The 21,252-nt window shown below is 36.4% G+C and overlaps 1 protein-coding gene across 7 annotated transcripts in view; it reads right to left on the bottom strand.

Moving 5' to 3' along the window:
• Positions 1 to 18,482, bottom strand: part of LOC128030607 (semaphorin-6D) — a 145,224-nt gene extending 126,742 nt beyond the window's left edge. For 5 of the 7 annotated variants that reach the window (XR_008187928.1, XM_052618366.1, XM_052618367.1 and 2 more), the window contains exon 1: positions 18,269 to 18,482. The gene's annotated coding sequence lies outside the window, so the exon portion shown is untranslated. Of the gene's footprint in view, positions 1 to 6,423; positions 6,465 to 18,268 lie in introns of all 7 variants that reach the window. The other 2 variants (XM_052618365.1, XM_052618369.1) reach the window with 2 other exon arrangements.
• Positions 18,483 to 21,252: the final 2,770 nt, after the last annotated feature.

The following is a 21,252-nucleotide window of genomic DNA, read 5'->3' on the forward strand; positions in this document are numbered from 1 at the left end:
AAAACAAATCTGATTGAGCCATAGGCATCATTCCAGCATCTATGTGCTTTACAGTACAGTAAAGAGAGTTTATTACTCTAGCTTGGCTTGGTCTTCAAACTTTTACAGCACTGTACTCAAGTATTGCTGCTTATTTAAAACACCCTCGAATAATACAGCAGGCGTTTAGCTATAGCTTTTCCTGAAAATGCTAATTTTTGGCTTCTCCTTAGCATCTATTTAAAGACAAAAACCAAATCCATCTAAACCACGAAGAAATATGTAAAAACATTGAGTTTTGCCCAAGCCAAGAGAAGTTCCAGAAGGAACGTCTAATCGCTGAGCCACCAAAGTTTGATTAAGTCCGAGTGCCTGAGGCAGGAGGTCTCACCATCCCAGATATATCTCTGGAGAGAGGAGATCACTGGGGAGTATTACTAAAAATAAATAATGCATGGACATCATCTCACTAAAACACACATCAGGGGAAAAAAACCCACACATGCACGCACACTATGCAGAGCCTGTAAGGTTGCATGTCAAACATGGAGACTAATGCTTCAGTTTCTTTTCAATTTTGTCCAAATATACCAAAACAAAACATAAATATAGCTGCAAGCAGCGATGGCGGGCTCAAGCCGTCAGTGCAACGCCACCCCGGTGGCATCGGGAAAACTGTGTCCAGCGGGCATAAGCATTTACAGTAACCCTCTGGCAATCAAATTTTAAGGGATATGGCAGTTAAAGGGTTAATCCGACCCATCTACACTTTGAAATCACATACACAGAACAATATATATAACTTTAGTAACACTTTATTTTAATATATATAAAAAATGTATAAGTTGTGCATCGTAGCTGACACCTAAATGAACACATTACAATTGGTTTATGACTGCAAGTCTTTCTCCTCAAATGCTATTGAGCTTCAAATTTGCTTTTGAGCCCATGTGAAAAAGTAGCATAATTTACATATGACTTACAGTTTGTTTTAATAAATATCAAACATTCAATTTAATGGTGCATTATAGCTGTCACCTAGATGAACAATTACAGTTGTTTTTATGACTGTAAGTCATTCTCTTCAAATGCTACTGACGTTAGAAAAGTGTATAACAATATCACATGTAACTTTAGAGACGGTCCCTAAATTTGAGACTCTCGAATGTCCAATGTCAAGCCAACTTTATGCCTGTTTTTGTTTTGTTTTTTACTTTATTTTTCTTTTCTCTGTGCCGGATTGCTGATGTCTTTTACCCGGGCATAGATGTCCATCCATCAATTACGAACATTCATCCGCAAATGTCCGAGCGGTCGCGAGCGCGGATGGGAGAATGGCGCAGGTTTTATTTTTTTTGAGCTACTGGGATGGTGCCCCCTCTGGGAGTTGGTGCCCTACGAAGACTGCGTATTCTGCATATAGGGAGCGGCGGTACTATCTGGAAGATATATTCCTCAAACCGTCGTACAAGAGGAGGTGATGCTAGTACTTCAAGCATCTCTCAAAACCTATCTGTTCATAAAGCCTATATATAAAGTCTTAATATAGTATTCCACAATATGTTGTGCTATTCTAATATTATTGTGGTTTTTTATTGACATTGTTATTTGCTGTTATTTTTTGTTTTAATATTGTTACTGTTGTTACTTGTTGTACGGTGACCTTGAGTGGTTTGAAAGGCGCCTTAAATTAAATGCATTATTATTATTATTATTATTATTATTATTATTATTATTATTAGCTGTACACTTGATAAAAAAAAATAAATATAAATTTATGCAATTGTATATATATGTATATATAGTGTACAGTTTTCTTTTATTGCATCTTGAAATAAATGTTTCTGAGTTCTGTGTTTGTTTATTTTTATTATTTTTATTTTTTTATTTTTTTTAGGAAGATTACAGCCTTTAATCTCCTCAAAATAAATGTGCATATAAACCATGAACAATTTAATTATACAAAATAAATGTGCATATAAACCATGAACAATTTAATTATAGCTGTATTTATAAAATGCTTACTAATGACTTTAAATTTTGGGAGAAGGCTATATAAAGCAGCAACAGTTGATGTTGAGGCCTAAGATATTTTTTAAGCTGTAATGATGAAAAAACAACAACAACACAAAATTGCTTTTTTTTCTGCTGGTGATTAAAGAGATGATTAAGTCTCCCTCCCTCTCTCTCTCTCTCTCTCTCTCTCTCTGACACCAAGCCCATCCCCTCTCCCACACATTCACACAAACTCAGCACACACACTTAACACACACACACTTAACACACACACACTTAACACACAAACACACACACACACACACACACACATTACCCACAGTGACAGAGGGACAGAGTGACATCAGATGTATGGTAGTTTTTTAATTTTCTATCATCCATATAGTGTTGTATAGTCATGAAACTATGCATATTTCCTCAGCATGACTTCTATGTGTACATTTTGTTGAAGTGTTTAGAAGCTGCACTTAAAAAAATAAAAGACATTTACTGGTTCCTTTTTTACTGTTATTTCAAAAAATCACCATGACAAAACCATTCAAGCTATCCAAAATTCATTCGCACCTGTTCTGTAAGATAAATTCTTTAAACAGTGGTAAAAGAGGATGTGGTGCTGATCCTTCAAGAGTCACTCCAAACTTATCTGTCCATAAAGCCTATAAAGAATTATTCTTAATATACAGTATTTCACAATACTTCAGCATATTATTCTAATTAAGTGAGGGTCATTTTATCAGTAAAATTCATATTATTTTTCTTTGAAAGATTTCTATAAATGATTTAAATCATACTTGTTTCTACAATAATTATTTAAAAGTAATCATATAGCGCCATCTGGTGGCCATTATTGGTACTAAGAATTGCAAGCTTGATTTATATGTTATGATAGTTTTAATTTTAAGCTGGCTCTTGAAAATGATAAAGCTATGAAACTTACTGTGCTTCTTTCAAATGATGACTTCTACGTATATAAAAAATTATGAAGAGTTGGAATAAAGAATGTTAAAGATATAGTAAAATAACTATTGTATTTTTTTATGTTACTTTAATAAATCGGTATGGCCACACCATTTAAGGTATCCTAAACCCATTCGCAATTTAACATCTTCAGTATATTGGCATCATGTTGAAAAAGTTTGGTGTGAACTACTTGTGTCTTCTTGGAGGAGTATGATTCATTTACAGGCTGATTTGATCATAAATCCACAATAAAATTTACAGCATTTACAGTAACCCTCTGACAATCAGTTTTAAGGGATGCGGCAGTTAAAGGGTTAATCCGACCAATCTAGACTTTGAAATCACATACACAGAACAATATATATAACTTTAGTAACACTTTATTTTAATATTTATAAAAAATGTATAAGGTGTGCATTGTAGCTTACACCTATATGAACACATTACAATTGCTTTGTGACTGCAAGTCTTTCTCCTCAAATGCTATTGAGCTTCAAATTTGCATTTGAGCCCATGTGAAAAAGTTGCATAATTTACATATGACTTACAGTTTGTTGTAATAAATATCAAACATTTAAATTTAATTGTGCATTATAGCTGTCACCTAGATGAACAATTACAGTTGTTTTTATGACTGTAAGTCATTCTCTTCAAATGCTACTGACGTTAGAAAAGTGTATAACAATATCACATGTAACTTTAGAGACCGGCCCTAAATTTGAGACTCTAGAAAGTCCAATGTCAAGACAACTTTATGCCTGTTTTTATTTTCTTTAGTTTTCTTTTCTCTGTGCCGGATTGCTGATGTCCTATACCCAGGCATAGATGTCCATCCATCAATTACGAACATTCAGCCGCAAACATGAGGTGTGAGCGGTCGCGAGCGCGGATGGGAGAATGGCGCATGTTTTTTTTTTTTTTGAGCAACTGGGATGGTGCCCCCTCTGGGAGTTGGTGCCCTACGAAGACTGCATTCTATGTTATACTGCATAATGTTAACAAATTAGACATTATTTTACAGTGTTACCAAATCCTTAAATAATGTATTAGTGTTTTGTAATTATTTTAATGACCTATAAGCATTTGTGAAATAGTTTTGCTTGCATTGCAGCTTTATCTGTCAGTTGAAGAGTTTTACTGTTACATACATGAGATTAATAAATGTCATGTCACGTCACAGGTTGTCATAGGTCAGTATCAAATGAGTTTGAAATTATTATTTGCAGCACAAATTAGGGTTCTTAGGATTTTTAAAAAAAAGAGTTTTTAAATCCCTAAAACTGTCAGAAAAGGATAAGGCCTAAGAGATTTCTTAACCTGTAATGAAAGGAAAAAACACCACCATTAGCAACAACAAAAACAAAAACAATTTAAAATACAGATTTTTTTTTTCCTGATTATTAAAGGGATGATTAGGTCTCTCTCTCTCTCTCTCTGCCAGACAGCCCCTCCCTACAGTCCACACACACTGTCACAGTCACCAACCCCCTCACACTCCCCCTCCCTCTCCCCCTCCCTTCCCTCACACAGACAGGGTGGCCAGAGTGAGATCATGTCAGTTGAGAAGTCTGACAGTTTTTTAATTTTCTTTTATCCATACAGTGTTGTAAAGTCGTGAAACTATGCATATTTCCTCAGAATGATTTGATCTTTGTATAAAAAAATGCTTTGAAGTGTTTGGAAGCTGCAATTTAAACATACAAGACAATCAATGTTTCCCTTTTTACTGTCATTTCAAAAATTCACCACGACAAAACCGTTCAAGCTAACCAAAATCCGTTCGCAATTTAAGTTCCTCAATGGTTTTTCTTCATGTAGACAAAGTTTGGTGTGTATAGTGTACTTCCCCTGTGAGGAGTATGCATTAAATCAGAGCTCAATTTAAATATTCAAATCAAAATAGCCGACTTCCTGTTGGTCGTAGCTGATGACTGTGAATTAGAAAGTTGTCCGTCTTGAAAAGAACAATTTATGTACCAAGTTTGGTGTCTGTAGCTAAAACTAACCCCCCCACTTTTGACAAAAGGTGGCGCTATAGAGTGCCTCCTTCACGCCCTTTTAAAAGCTTTTGCCATTGTCTAGTTATCACTAATACTGATATGTGTTTTGAGTTTTATGTAAATCTGAGCTTGTTGTCTGCCTCAAACTCACCATAACAGAACATTCAAGTTTGACACGTTGCCATGGCAACACTATATCAGATATCAATATCCCCACAACAGATTTACATCGGCCGTGTTTTGTCATTATTCTGATGAAGTTTTAAGTAAATAGAGTAAAAATAAGATGCTGAATTCAAAGCATTTGGAAAATGACACACTTCCTGCTGCCAGTTGGTGGCGCTATAATGTTGACTCTTAATAGTCACATATATACGATCAGTATCATACAACGAACAAACCAATGAAGTTGGATCAAATTCAGGAAATGTATGTGGATGTTATTAGACATTTCCTGTTTCTCATTTCTCGCCATAATTTCAACGCCTCGCCACGGGCAAACCGTTCGAGATATCAAAAATCCCCTCGCAATTTTCCATCCCCAATGTCTTGAGATCATGTTGACCGAGTTTGGTGGCAATCAAGTAAAAGACCTATGACAAGTATATCAAATTCCAGAGCATGCTTTTTATAAACAGCCCTAAATAGCTGACTTCCTGTTGGGCGGAGCCTATGACATAGAGTGCGAAAGTTGTTCGGCTCAATGAGATCTATAAGTGTACTGAGTTTCATATAAATACATGAAAGTGTGTGTGAGCTATGGTTCAAGATTTCTGACTGTGTTCCAGGGGGCGCTGTAGAGCCCCTGTGCCACGCCCGGGTCCCAGTCTCTGTGGCGTCCTGATGGCCGCAGATTCCAATGTGTGTGCCAATTTTCAAGAGTTTTTGAGCATGTTAAGGCCTCCAAAACCCCCCGGAAGGTTTAATAAAAAATAAAAAAAATAATAATAAGAAGAAGAATAATCCTTAGAAGAACAATAGGGCTCTTCGCCCCTTCGGGCTTGAGCCCTAAAAACTGCCATCAGCCCTTTTAAATGCTACAAATGAAGTTAGATTTCAAAACATTACAAATGTACAAAACCAAAATGGATATTAACTTTGAGATTTGCTAAAGACTACATTTAATGTTTTTAATTTAATGTTTTATATTTAGATTACCTTTTAACTCAAAGGTAATCTATATATAAAAAAGAGAGAAATGAGCATGAACAGTTAAATATCCATTATCAACCAATATAGATATAATAAAAAAGGTATCTCATATGGATAAGTGATATTGTATCTTTATTTCATGCATCCCTACTTGTCTTAAGAAACTTTAGTAACATGATCACAGATCTTCTCCACTGCATGGTCAAAAACATCAAACTACACTAACATCTTCAACTCGTAAGAGATTAAAATCTAAAAAAAGTCATCTATATCCCATCCACTGATGATTCAGACCACTTTTTAAAACCTTTACTACCTTTTTGCCAGGGATGACTTGGCAGAAGTCGTTTCCGTTCCCTAAAAAAAGAGAGAGAGATGGGGTCAGGATTCAGTTTCAGCCTAGTTGAGGATGACCATTCCCCCATTCCTTTCCTCTGAGAGTGCAAACGATTTGACCCTGGGTATCTTCCACCTTCAACTTCCCTCTGGAAGAAAAATCAATGGCTTTGACACACTGCTCCTGCTTAACCTTTGACTTTTCGACCCCATCAAATTGCGTCAGGAAGAATATGTAGACTTTGTCTAAAGGAGGTCAAATGTTTTTTTAAAAGCATTTTCACTGAAAACACTACAGGGTGGTCTGATGTCTCCATCTTTCTCAATCTTCTTTTTTTTTTAAACGAGAACCACCAGGAGACTGTTACGACAGAATAATAGCTCCAAAAACCACTAAAGAATTCCACTAAAGAAACATAATATTATTAAAGTGAAGTACAATCTGCCATTGTCCCCTTCCCATCTGCTGGTGGTGTGTGATGTGAGATTTATAGAGCAGTTCAGCAAGTTAGTTAACTGATGCAACATTCTGTGTGATAATAAACTGCCAGTCGTCACAGAGGAATGAGATTAGATCTTCCCGTCTATCTACACACTATTATCATGCTAATTGAGAAAGAACCAAAAAATACCATCTAAATCTGAACTGTTTGCAGCACTGCTGTATTGCCAAGCGGTATGGTTAACTGTGGCTGAATGGTTTGCCCATTGAGCTTTGAGGGACACACTGAATGGTCACGTGCTGTACTGTATGCTTCAGCCAGCAGTTAATTAACCAGCCACAAAATGTAAAGTATCTGTCTAAAAAGCTCTTGGTCTTGCCCATGTTGTGACTTCAAAAGCAGAGATATAGCTAGACATTTAATGTATTGTAATGTATTTTTTCATATTCTTCAACCCTCAAAGACACCTTGGCAATTGAATCACCAATCCAGGTGCGCTGCGCATCAATTGAGATGAACTGAAAAAAAGCACAGCTCGCTTGACAGTGAGTGAAACTCATAAGCACTAAGTCTGTGTTCAGCGAGTGAAAATATATCTTTGCTAAACTTATCCTCAGCCTCCAACTCACACAATGTGCCTTATAATGTGAGTTAATGTGCATTAATGTGCTTATGTGTATTGTGACATTTACAAAATTCCCTTACTTCAGGGATTATACAAATTAACAACACAATACTGGGTCACACAAAAGGAAGAAATGACAACAATATATCGGAAGAAATTATGTGCAAGTGAAGAAATTACAGCAAATACATTACCATTAATAAGTCTATATTAAATATATTATTATTATCAATGTACGTACATTCTTATATTTATTTATATTTATATATATATATATATATATATATATATATATATATATATATATATATATATATATATATATATATATATATATATATATATATATATTTAAATTTAAATGATAATTTACGAATATTTAATAATATGTTGTTTAAGTCAAGGTGTTCCAAATAAACAAAATATAATAATAATAATAATAATAATAATAATGATGATAATAATAAACACACTCCTAATTAACTTAATAGTATAATACAATTATTTATTGTATAACTTTTTATAAGAACTTTTTTCTACTTTAGCAAATGAGCCAATATTTTTCCAGTTTATTGCAATATTTGCTAAGATTTAATACAATTTGTTGACCAAATCACGCAGCAATAACAAAGCATCCATTCAGTGAATTGGAAGAGGGGAAAGGACTGTGAAGGAGGACTTCACAGAGCAAAAAATACCTAAAAAGCCAACTTAAACATTTGCAAGCCTATTTTCACCCCATATTCAAGCTCATATATTCCATGTGACACACCCTGGGGAGGAGGTCCAGTTACTGTTAGTATATGATAATGAGAGACACCGGAGATATTTTTAGGGGGACTGTCTAGAGGGAGGTTTGAGTGGGATGGGTGCCAGGCTTGATTATTTCATGGAGTCTTGAACGCCCCCCAGTAATATCCACTGTGATCACTATATGATGACACGGGACTGGAGAGAGAGACAATCTAGGTATATGCCTGTAGTGAGAGATGCATTAGAGGAAATATCAGTCTCTGTGGTTGAAATGTGTTTATGGCGAGTTGTTTTTCATACATCAGAGATTGCTCCACAGGGATGAGCTGCAGGCCAACAACACAGATAATGTGAGAAAGCAATCAAGCAAGATCAAATGAAGCAGCCTGAAAGCACTACACCAGAAGTGTGTGTGTGTATGTCTGTCTGTCTGTGGAAGAGAGATATTTGCTGCTACCTGTTACATTACAAAAAGCTTGAAAGGATAAAAGAGCAGAAATGTGCATGCACATGTATTTCCCTTCCCACATTCACCGTTGAGTCATCATATGGTTAATGGTGGGACATACTTGAGGAATGTGTGGTGGGGTGTGGGCTGTTGTTATGGGGTTGAGGGGGGTTTAGTGAGCACTCTGGCCAAGAGCCAGGAGGGTTATTTTATACCCCTTCCTCAAGTCTCAATTCTGGCCCACACGTCCGCAGCCAGGCCTAAAAATAACCACAGTTTCTAAAAGAGTGTTTGCAGAAAAACAGTACGAGAGGGAAATCTGCTTCCAATCTGAAACTCGACTGGGTCCAAACCAAACCCAGGTTATCTGCACATGCTCACAGAACTTGGCTCAGATGTACAAAGCAGATACTGAGCTTTAAACCTTTAGATCGGCCCCTTTCTCAGAACTGCACAAGAATGCCTTCGGAGTATCTACAAAGGTCATACTAGACTTTCTATTTATAGGGGGCTTTATAATTGGAGGGATTCGAAAGCGCCACTAGTGGTCACACTAATGGCGCTTATCCACTACACAGTACCAGCTCGCCTTGACTTGACTCTGTATGGTTTTTCACTGTGTAAAAGTTGTACCTGTACCTGCTTCCATATACTTTTTTCGTATTACCTCCGACGAGGTTCTGTGCGGGTTGAGGCGATACTAAAATGTGACGTGAAAACATGGCACACTGCTGATTGGTCAGAGAGAATCGTCACTATTCACTGCGTCATCATTGCACGCACCAGACGGAGTAAACTCTCCTGGTTTTTTTTTTTTTCATCCCCTGCTCTCAGCCTCTCCTGAAACAATGTTTGTCTTCTTGCTGTGAGAAACAGCCACATCCCGAGGATCAAAAACAGGATACACTCGATTTCCTCCATTGTTCTGTGTGTGTGGGTATCGGGTGTGTGTCGCGTAGAAGATTACATCATGGCGTTTCCTGCAGCGTCACTATTATGATCAGGTACTATTGTGGAGGTACTAACTGCAATGGAAAACAGAGCAAAAAGCGAGCTGAGTCGAGGCGAGTCAAGTTGAGCTGGTACTGGTAATGGAAAAGCACCATAAATGTATTTATGACAGTGAATATACTTGCAGGGGTACAAGCAGGTATGAGTAGTTTACATGATTTATGTCAAGAGACAGCATTTTATTAAAGGGACATATTTTTTTATAATTTATTCACCCTCATGTCTCATACCTGTATGACTTTGTTTCTTCTGCAGAACACAAAATATGTATTTATATTTACAAGAATGATTCAGCTGCTTTTTGTCCACAATGAATTAACAACATTAAGGGAAGTAAATTATGAATTTTTCATTTCTGGGTGAACTAACCCATAAAGGCACATGGCAAGGCAGAGATTAGAGGTTTACAGCTGCAAGCCATATTAATGTAGACTTCCACAGATATGCAGGGACAGGTGTGTGTGTGTACTGGCTAGTGTACATAGACTTCAAACAGTTTCTCTAATCAGAGTTTATAATCAGATTTTTTTTTTCAATAATAGATTTACTGTTAAGTTTTAACCTATTTTACTGGATCATCAAAAACTAGACATTACCGCGTGTCAGTTTATTATATAAACCATTTTAGCATAATTTCCAGCAAAACAACAATACTCAGTCACACTTAAAATTCCAATGAATTAGACATAAAATATCAGCCAAGAGACATCATGCTTTTCTCAGAACTATTTTTCTTGCAATTACTTTAAATTCAGTGGGCCCACAGTGATTGTCTTTAACAATTTATCAGTTGTTTAATAATTCCCAGCCAAATCTATGTGAACACAGTTTTAAAGTGGTTTATGTGCTATATTTCTATCAAATAAATGTGACGTTTATAATGTGTATTTTGTTTCATAATGCATTTCCCATGCATATTACACACACACACTTTTTTAGCGCATATATGATTGCCTATTCCACAATACATGGTTTTAGTAATGCCACCCGCTCCAAAGCACACAAAAATCAAATTTCAACTTCTGCTGTGTGTTGCGGTTGATGAATGCTGCTAGTCCTGGTTGAGTGACGGGTGGTGTTGCGGTACCTTGGGATTCCACGGCCTCTGTGAGAGGGAGAATCTCCTTATCTTCAGGCTGTAATTTCCTGCTCCATTTCACTCTTTAAAGCCATAAAAACAAATTCATTTTAAAAACATGCAGTGAGGCAGTCAAGTCATTTATCCAGCTCTGACTCTGATGAGTGCATTTCAGGTGCTCTTTATAGCCACCTATAAACGTTATAGCAAAATAAACCTGAAACACTCAGACTGACTCTTTAAGGTCACCATCATGCCAGTAATATAAAATACATTTCTAAAATGGCTTTTTTTCTTGCTTAGAGGCTGTCAGTTATGCTGAACACCTGAGAATAAATGATTTCCTTCTGCTTTTGTTCACCTGCTGTTTCTCCATGTGTAAGTTTACATGCCTGAGAGCAACAATGGGCAGTTCCAGCATTAACCCAAACACTGAGAATCACCAACTGACAAGTCAATTAGTGAGGTGGACTGTTTTGTCTTAGGAATGCACCAACATACAAATTCTGACTAAATAAGCTGTACCAAAACCATTACATTTTCACACCATTCAGTCTTAATGTAAAAGAGAAAAGCTAGGCACCATCATTATTATGATTACAGTAAAAAAAAACTATTCATTTTGAAATTGAGATTAATCTTGTTTTAAAATGTATTAAATTATAAGTGTTCTTTAGATTCAGTGAGCATTAGACGATGGAAAAGGTGTTTTCAAAGTTAAAATAGTAAAATTAGCATGCACAATGAAATATCCAACCCCAAATTATATGATAAAAAAGTGGTTATATTTTACTTGTTTGCTAAATAAATCAATGCACTCTTGGAAAAGTGTCTTAAAATTAATTCCACCACATTTGCAAAGCACAAAGCTGCCCTACCACTGTGTTCTGTGTAGCCATTTCTGGATATAATAATGTAATAATGTCTTATGTAAACACCGCCTAAGAAACCCATCCAATAATCCATCAGGTGAAAAGCAGTCTAATTACCCAGAACTTCCTGTTCAGGCAACTCACCGACTAGTCGATTATAAATGTACAGTATTGCACATCCCCAGGAAGAAACCACTCACTCTTCAAATCAGATTCCATCCTCTAAATTCATTAGAGGGTGATGAAAGAAACATAAATGGCTTCATAATAACCTATATCAGATTATCCATGTATGAACAATACTTTATCTTCCACCATAAGTGGAAAGAATGGTTAACATAAGGTCCTTCTCAAGGCATTCTGGGGAATAAACATATTATAAAGGAGCTCTGAGAGTTTAAAACCAGATTAAAAAGTTGAAGGCTCACAACAATTCCAGGACAAGCAGCTAATCAATGCAGCAGGAAGAGTTGTTCCATTATAAAGTGATTAAGAGATCATTTAAAGCACAATCTGGAGCAACCCCAAGCCCACAACCCTGGAGTGAGACAATCAATAACCTCTATGTATGGAGAACAGTAATTAAAATGGAGAGCTGCAGGTCGCATTGCAGGTCGGGGTGGGAGAACGAGACCGGTGTAGTGGCTTCGGAAGGAGGTTTGGGGAGGAAAGCAATTCTGGACACATTTTTTTCCCATGGATTTGAGCACAGCTATGAATATTAGCATACCAATGTGATGAGTACAAAAAGGTGTCTGTGTGGAGTCTAGTGGCTGAGAATATGGTTGAATATTCAAATTAGGCAAACGGGGTAATCATGACTCCATAATCAGGTGGAAAGAAGAGTCACTAGAAAAAAGAAATAATAAAACAATGACACACTTCAGTGATTTCACACGGTTATCACTCAGTCTCCATTTAGCTCTCATTACTCAACTAGCCTTACATTCTTAAAGATGACAGTTTGTGTAGGCAGCCACTTCTTTCCTCATGAATCACAATGTGTGCATGCGTACGTGATCCGCATGGTGTATTTGTTTTCATAGAAGTGACGAAAAATGTCATATTCATTACATTTACAGGGTCAAATTCTGTCATCGAATAAGACAATGTGGGTTTATACCTTCTTTTTAATTGCAGATGCATAATATATTGGTCATCGTCATTTTGTTTATTAGTACTGATTGGGTTTATATATTAATTTGTGCATACTCATTTCCACAAATGTAATATTTTAAAAACCACTGTGGTAGGGGTGGGCAAAAATCTTATTTCGCGTTATGAAAGATAACGATATGTACCTCAATATAGCCATTTTTATTTTATTCTTTTCATAGTTAGACAGATATCCTGATGTGCCGTTATAGGATTGTCTAGCAATATATCGGTTACGCAGAATCGCTGTATTCATGATTTTATCATATTGTGGACCATGTATCGGAATTTGTATCGTATTGTTAGGCACCCTGTGATTCCCACCCCTAATGTAGATTATAATTTCTGATTTACTCAAATTTGGATTTACAATTATTTTATTTTTAGCACTTTATATTTTAATTCTATTGAAAAGTAAAATAAGATATTATACTTTTTTTAATTGGCAGTTAGCAGCCATAACATTACATTTTATTCTGAATTTTATTATTGGTGCATTTATATTATCAGTAAATGATTTCACACAAATAAAAACAAACTAAAATATTATTCCTGTAATTCTAATAATCTCCATCTAAGAGACAACAGCTTTTGACAGGAGAAACAAAATCCCTGTTCATCATAGCCATAAGTTATAAAAAAAATAAGTTGCTTTGGACCTCATCAGACATCTGTTAGTGATTTGCAAAGCCATTTTGTTTTACCTACACACAACCCATTACACACATGGAAATGAATAAAACATCATCTTGTAGTGAACAAAGCTGTTGTAATCAGCAAGTGATCGGCCTTTCCTTTTTCTGTGTTTAATCTCTTAATTTGCAAACATATCTCTGTCTTTGTGTAATGTCTGGACACACTCCATCTCAGTGTGCTTTGCAGAAGTGTCCAGTTCTCCGTCTTTCTCCATCTGTGGCTGCTGTGGTTCTGCGTGTGATGTTTGACAAGAGGTTAAAGTTTCAGAAAAATGGCTTACAAAGCTGCTGGAAGCCAGGCATGTTTTCCAAGGGCAGAAGGGACCTGGGGGCTGAGGCCTGTAACTCGTCCAAAGTGACATCCAACACACACTCGTCCTCTCTCTCAGTTTGCATCACTCTTTTTAATTTTTTTTTTACTGCTTACTCACCCAGGCTTTACAGCCAAGTGCTAGCTTTTTTAGCAGTGAAAACACGTGCCTCCACTGACAACTCCAAAAAATGAACATTTTCCCCAGCTACCATCAAGACTGCATTTAAATAATAAGCAAACAAACAAACAAACAAACAAACATCAACACACATTTTTAGACGAGGACCAACCAATTTATGCCATAATATGAACTGAATTTCCTCTCAAATTGAAACTCTACACTGGAAAAATCATTGGGTCTCAAGTATAAAACTTTATATAGATTTTGTCTATGACTTTGCATAGATTTTGTATACACAAAAGCTTTCCCTAATTAAAAAAGATCAGTGTGAACACACAGTCTAGAGCAGGGTTTATTTCAGATTCAACCCTAATTAAACACACCTGATCCAACTAATCAAGTCTTTCAGGCTTATTTGAAAGCTACATGGTATGTGTGTGTTGAAGCAGGGTTGGAACGAAACTCAGCAGTGCTCCGGCCCTCCAGGAATTGAGTCTGACACCCCTGGTCTAGACTGTGCTGACGGTGCACACGCATTAAGCAACACTATGTAAATTGTGGCACTCTAGCGGTTAATAAAGAGAACTGCACGGATCCTCAGTGTGCAGCAACTCCAAATAGTCCAAAAATAATCAATTATTATAAACGTCTCGCAACATCGTGATGTCTATCAGCCATCGGTGATAGAGAATGGCATCGTCTATCGACCGAACCTTTATGGCTATTAAGCATCCTAGCATTTGTATATAATGCAGGGACTCTGAGTTCTGTGTTCACAATTTCTGGAGATGTTCATAACAGCTGGAACTCCACAAGTTGTACCCACCAGGAGAGAGGAGGCACAGGTTTGAAGGCCAAGGCCCACTGATCGCGCTGCCATGTTGGGGCTGGCTGCCCCTGCAAGAGGGCTGCATAATGGATGATGCCGAGGTCCTAGGTCTGACAGGTAATAATTCACTCCCCAGGGCTACGAGACCCCTCACTGGACTTATGCAGCCAGGCAATAACAACAGCTCTCATTCCACTGCACCCCAATAGTCTCGTAACCGTCCTCTCTCCAGGTGCATCTTCCAGCTATTGGCTACCCTGTTGCTACGGGTTACAACAATCAACATGAAATATGAGAAGCCATCATAATGTGGAGTGAACTCCCCAGAGTAACTAATTGAAAGTAATCCATTGTGTCTCACAGTCGTTCCAGAACAGGTACACAGTAGTTATTTAGTCCGCATTCAAATGCAAATGAATTGACTTGCATTTGTTCCATTCTAGAAGTTCGATCCAACATAAAAATGGCTATGAATAACTAAAGCAGGGTAACAAGTTTCCAAAGTAAATTGTCCTTGTCTGATGAAATGGGTTGGGGGGGGTAACAACAGTAGGTGATGGCTTTGATCCAAAGTAGCACCAACGCTATTTTAGGAGCCATTAGGAGCGCACAGCCATTCATTGTGCACAGCTAGCGTAACATCATTTGGGGCAAAACTACAGCAATGGAAATTGGAAATAAAATTACACCCAGATTATATGCATCATTACCCTAGCCTGGAGGCACCCACTAAGGGCTAAGACAAAAACCTGAGGTAACTTTAAAGGGAAAATGCATCCGGTGTCCTATATCTGTCTGAACCTGAATATTAAAGATCTCCTTCTATATGAGCAGGTTAATGATCAGATTATGATTACAGTTCAAATCAAAGCTTTTAACCAAAACAAGGACGAGGGATGTCTGTAAATGTGCTCGTTCCAAATGAATCTGGCTGCCGGGTTGTTTTGCTATGATTGAGAACTATTCTCAGTAAAATAGCCAAACCAATCTGCAGGCAAAATGCAGCTACTGGCAATTTCATGTTTCATGTACTCTTTTCTTAGTTATGATTTTGTATACTGTTTGCAAAGATGTGATTTAAAGTTCATCTAAAAATAAAAAATCAATCATCATTTATTGGCATGGCTTTCCAACTTTTATTTCTGAGCGTTGACCTCAAACAATACAAAAGTCAGCACAGTATATTCAAGGATAATTGTAATACTTAATATCTAATAGCCTTCAAATCAGCAAAGTAATGCAGAGAGAAAAGCTATTTAAGTGGAAAGCATCACACTCTCTGACCGTATTCATAATACTCTGGAACCCATTAAAATTCTACTTGGGTCACTTCAGAATTAGTTGAATATTTAAATGCACTTATATTGCAATTATGGACCAAACCTACTTATTAAACAACAGTTATCAAATGTTTTAAAAAATAATAATACAAAACCACAGGAAAATGTCTAATGATAGCTCAGAGATCTATTCATTATTCAATAACACTTTAGATCATTCAAGGCAACCTCGGGGTAGACTCCAAAAATATACCTCCTGCATCCGGAGGAATGAAGCCTCCAAGCTACTCTTGGTCTTGTTTACGGTTGAATTTTTATCAGAGAGGGACGAAACATTTTAAGAATTCTAAAGCAGGGTCAAACAGTACCCAGCAGTTGGAGCAAAAACATTATTGAAAGTGACAAATATGACCCAGATTATCAAAATGTGGCATGGGAAAATGACTGATCTGTAACAAAAGTACCAGCAATGTACTCTAGTAAAGCATATGTGTTATGATATATACAGATATTACAAATGCCTTTGTATTTGATAGGTGACAGCCATAATTGTTCCGAATGAGAATTTATTTCTATTGATTGGCCCACTTAATGGACATAAATGGATGACATTGTTCATTTTATATAGTTACAAAACAATAAACCCCCATAATAGATGAAGATATCTCTGAAAATTACTGCCAATGGTAAAATAATAATAATAATAATAATAATAATCTGGGAAATTATTATGTGTTTTTTGTTATTTTAACTAAAGCCAACCTTTTAAAATCACAATACTACTTACTGCTCGGTCAAAAAAACATAACTATGAACAATGTCAAAAGGATCATTGAAAATGCTGATTTTGAAACGCTCACGCATATTAGTGCGCGTGCCTTCTAAAGAGAGTTTGCTCGCGTACTCGGTTAAATGCACTTCTCAGTTAAAAAGCAGGTCTTTCCAAGATATCAGACACAGTCAGCTTCGTCTCAAATGAATATATACAGACAGAAAACAGACGCGTAAACGCAGCTTAAATCTCCAGCAGTCCATTTTGTCATCAAACAATATTGGCAGGAAAAAAGAAAATCATTCCCTCAGTGCTCTCATCTGGATAACTTTAAGGCTTTATCTTTAATAAGCCCTCTAGAGTTACTGGAAAATGTCAAGCACTCTTTGTTTCTAATGCATTTCTTTGTTCTCTTCGTTTTATTACTTACAGAAGCAATATGTTTATATGCCAAGCCAGGTTATATGCCACCATGTTACGTATTTATTTGCACTTTTAAATTAGTTAAATTAATTATTTTAATGGTTAGGAGTGTGCTGAATAGCAAAGCTTAACATCGAGAACAGTGATTTAAATAACGACAAATGAAATCTTGGTGACAATAACAGTAGTAAACTGTGATGTTTCGGTTTATCCGCAGCTGTCATGAAAACAAAACGAGATCAATGTGCTTGAATATCCCATATTTGTTTTTATGAAAATTACTCGGTAGAAACAATTTTATAATTCGATTTCTGCACCAGTCGTAAGCGTAATTAATTCGCCGCCACACAGCTAGTAAAGGTGCGCAACACGCTGAAGGAATAGTGCACTCTCAGCTCTGTGCCCAAGGCCAAACTCCTCCAAAATCACCGATCAGGAGCCCAAAACCAGAATGCCCGTCTTTTTGGACCAGGACGTAAGCCACGGCTACTCTTTAGTCCAGCTGGCCAGTGCTGCGCTTGTTTTATAAACAACTGACAGACACACGATATATGTTTCACGTGCATACACTAGTCCAGTACTTAACCAGTACAGGTTAAACTAGAAAATTGAAATACTTCACATGTAATCATGTGTTTCTCACCAACATGACCAGCGCGTGTTCTGCGTTGTCCACAACATTGTCATGGCATAAGAAATACTGTAAGTGGACAATCTGCATTGGAGACTAAAGCTATACACGTTTCAACAGCACCTAAAACGTGCAAAACTAAAAATCTGAGGAGTGAATCAGATCAGAACCGCATTGTCTGTAACGTTACCAATAAAGGCTGCCTTCACGTCGCCCCTGACTGCAATATTTTCCGATCTGAAACGATACCTGCTTGTTTTAATCGCAGTGTTTCATCCTATCCAAAACTTCACAGACTGTCACGGCCAGAGTTCATATCATATAAACAGAAAAGAAGAAAAAAACTTCTTAGAGAAGAGAAAACCAGCTCATTTACCTTTGCTTCGTTTTTAATGTTCCTTTGTGCTCGTGCAGAGGCTTGATTCCTTGCAGACACGCAGCTTGTCCGTATTAAAACAGACGAAACGGAAAATCAGGGTGTTTGTTTAGTGTTCCTTCAGTTGGTTCGTTGTGTTCATTAATCGCATTAGTAAGCGGAGCAGCCCTTGGCACACACAGTTGACACACGCCTATGAAAAGCAAGACTGCGCTAAAACTCTATTACATTGTGAGCTATCGCTCCCAAACCACGCCCCTAATATTAGAGTGACAGGTCGATTGCCCAATCAGAATCCGCCGTAGTGTTTCGGATGGTTCCCTTTAAAAGTTTCCAATAATCCCCGCCCAATACGTGAACTGTTTGAACTGTAGATCATTTTTCATGACTAATAGTCCATTACATGTCCAAAACAGCTGGCCAGAAAGGAGTCTGATGGCCAGTAGTGTATGAGGTAATTGCATTTAGAAGTTACCTCATAAAATTAAGGCGTTTTCCAATATGGGGATATTTAACATGTATAACAAAACATTTAATTAAGAGGTAATATTTTCCCTGGCATTGATTTTTATTTGCTTTTATTTTTTTATATCTATATGCCCCCACCCCCCTAACCATATAACAACTGTTTAGACAATTTATTTTGTCAGATTTTTAAAGTATGAAAATTGAAATAAATTAGAAAAAAAAAACATTTCTAGCTGTCACCCATTAGACTTATTCAGGTCACTGTCACATACAAAGGTAATTATAAATAATTCACACAATTGCATAACATAATAAATGCTCAACTGGAAATCATTTTACAGATCTGGCTTAGAAATATGAATTAATTTAATTAAATATTTAATATGTAAGAAATATCTAAGAAGCAAACATTCAACAGTGTGGTTCTATTCACAGAGGTTCTATGGACTAAGGCAGAGAGGAGATCATCTTGGTTCAGTGGGCACTTTTAGAGAGCTCAGCTCTCCCTTGACACGAGATTTCCAACAGAGTTTAGCCATGGACCATAAAACCCGGGCATTCTGCAGTGGCCAGACACTAAAGTCCATAGCCATGTGATGTTGTTGAACACATTTTTTCTTTCCATTTACATGCTATTGTAACATAAGAGAAAAAAACAACATGAAACAGTCACTAAGCAGTAAAGCATATAGAGGGCATAAGAAATAAGCAGGAAAATAGCAGAAGTGTAGTACTCTGAATATTAATGATTCCCAGCATGGCAAAGTGTTTAAAATGTTTAAGTACAAATGGTGAAATTATCGTTGGTGTTTTGCTTTGTCATGCTTTTCATGGACTCTGTGGGTTTTTGGTTGGTTTGGCATATTTACAGACAGATTTATCTGTAATTTCCTTTGGCAGCTGGATGTTTGCTAAAAGCCCAGTAACTGTGGTGAGCTCTCTGGAAAAGAAAGAGATCCAAATTCATTCACTTTGGATAAAGCTCCACTATATCCTCTGACTGCTCACTCTTCTGTAATGGACACTGACAAAATCTTTAATGTGTTTTCCGTTTCTCTTCCTCTCAACCAGCTATCGTGGTCAGAGAGCTGTCAATACAGGATTTTTTTAAATATAAAGATTCTTTTTTAATTGCTTCTGTTTCTTTTGATCCTTATGTCTCAGCTTTAGCTGATTCGGAGTGTGACATGGATCATCAAAACAAAAGCTCTTGAATACCAATTTGGGAAATAATCTGGTTTGAATTTAGATTTGTGCTGTCTGGCTCAAAGACATATTTCATACTGTAATATTTCATGCTTAAACATTAATTATGAATATTTGAAAGAAAGGCCATTGACATACATAAATTAGGTCTTCTAAACCAATAATTTCCAATACAAACAAACTGAATTTGTATCAGTATAAAAATCAGCCTGATCTACTTCTCTTGGTGTAAGCAAACTATAGCATCTGAGGCATTACATTTTACTGAACCTTTAACGTGTTAACATTCCTTCTAACATTCACTCTTCACTTTCATTAACAACATGGACACAAACCTCAAAGTACTATGTGGTCTATCATATGACCTGCCCACACTGTGTTTATACTCAAGCACACAAACATACACAGACATGCTGGCTACACATCCTGGTGCTGTCATCATCTCTGTAGCAAATCATGTGGTTTGTGTTCCAGAAGACTCTGTTCCTGGAAACACACACAGCAACTGTTGAGAATATGAACAATATGCCTTGATCAGAACATTAAAGGTGCCTTTGAAGCATACTCTAAACTGCACAGTTATCTCCAGTGCTACTGCAGCAGTGCACTTCCACATTGATCTCATAAAAACTTTAACACAATTAAGATTTAAATGGGATATCATACATTTTTCCCCTACTTATTTTCCTCCAAGGTCCACTCATGATGTGAGTAAAGTCCAAAAAGAGTCTTTATTTAGTTTTTTATGACCATGTTTCTACCTTCGTCTGACCTTTAGGTCATTATTGTCTTAAAGAGATTAGTGTTATTTTACATACTATTATAGTAGTATTTATTAATATTTTCAATTAGCTTTTATGCTTATATTCTTTGGTTTACAATTCATTTTAGTTTAAGTTTTGGTAAGTTTATACGTTTTATTAAGTTTTATTTAAGCTTTTGTCATTTTTATTGTTTTTTTTTATTTTACATTTTTTCATAGTTCTTTTAAGAATAATAATAATAACAACACTAAAAAGTGTAGTTCACCCAAAAATGGAAATTACGCCATATATTCCCCGTCTTGAAGTTCCAAACCTGCCATTTTTTTCTTCTGTGAAACACAAAAGAAGATACAGTATTTTGAAGAATTTAATAACTGTTTTGTCCATCCATTGCAAGTCAGTGGGTTGCAAAACAACACATTAAATATATATATATATATATATATATATATATATATATATATATATATATATATATTTGTTTTGCTCAACTTGGTTAAACCGTCAATATCAGACTGAAATGATCAGGGACATTGTTAAAAATGA

This window comes from Carassius gibelio, chromosome A16 (assembly GCF_023724105.1).
Source record: "Carassius gibelio isolate Cgi1373 ecotype wild population from Czech Republic chromosome A16, carGib1.2-hapl.c, whole genome shotgun sequence".
In the NCBI taxonomy this organism is placed as follows: domain Eukaryota; kingdom Metazoa; phylum Chordata; class Actinopteri; order Cypriniformes; family Cyprinidae; genus Carassius; species Carassius gibelio.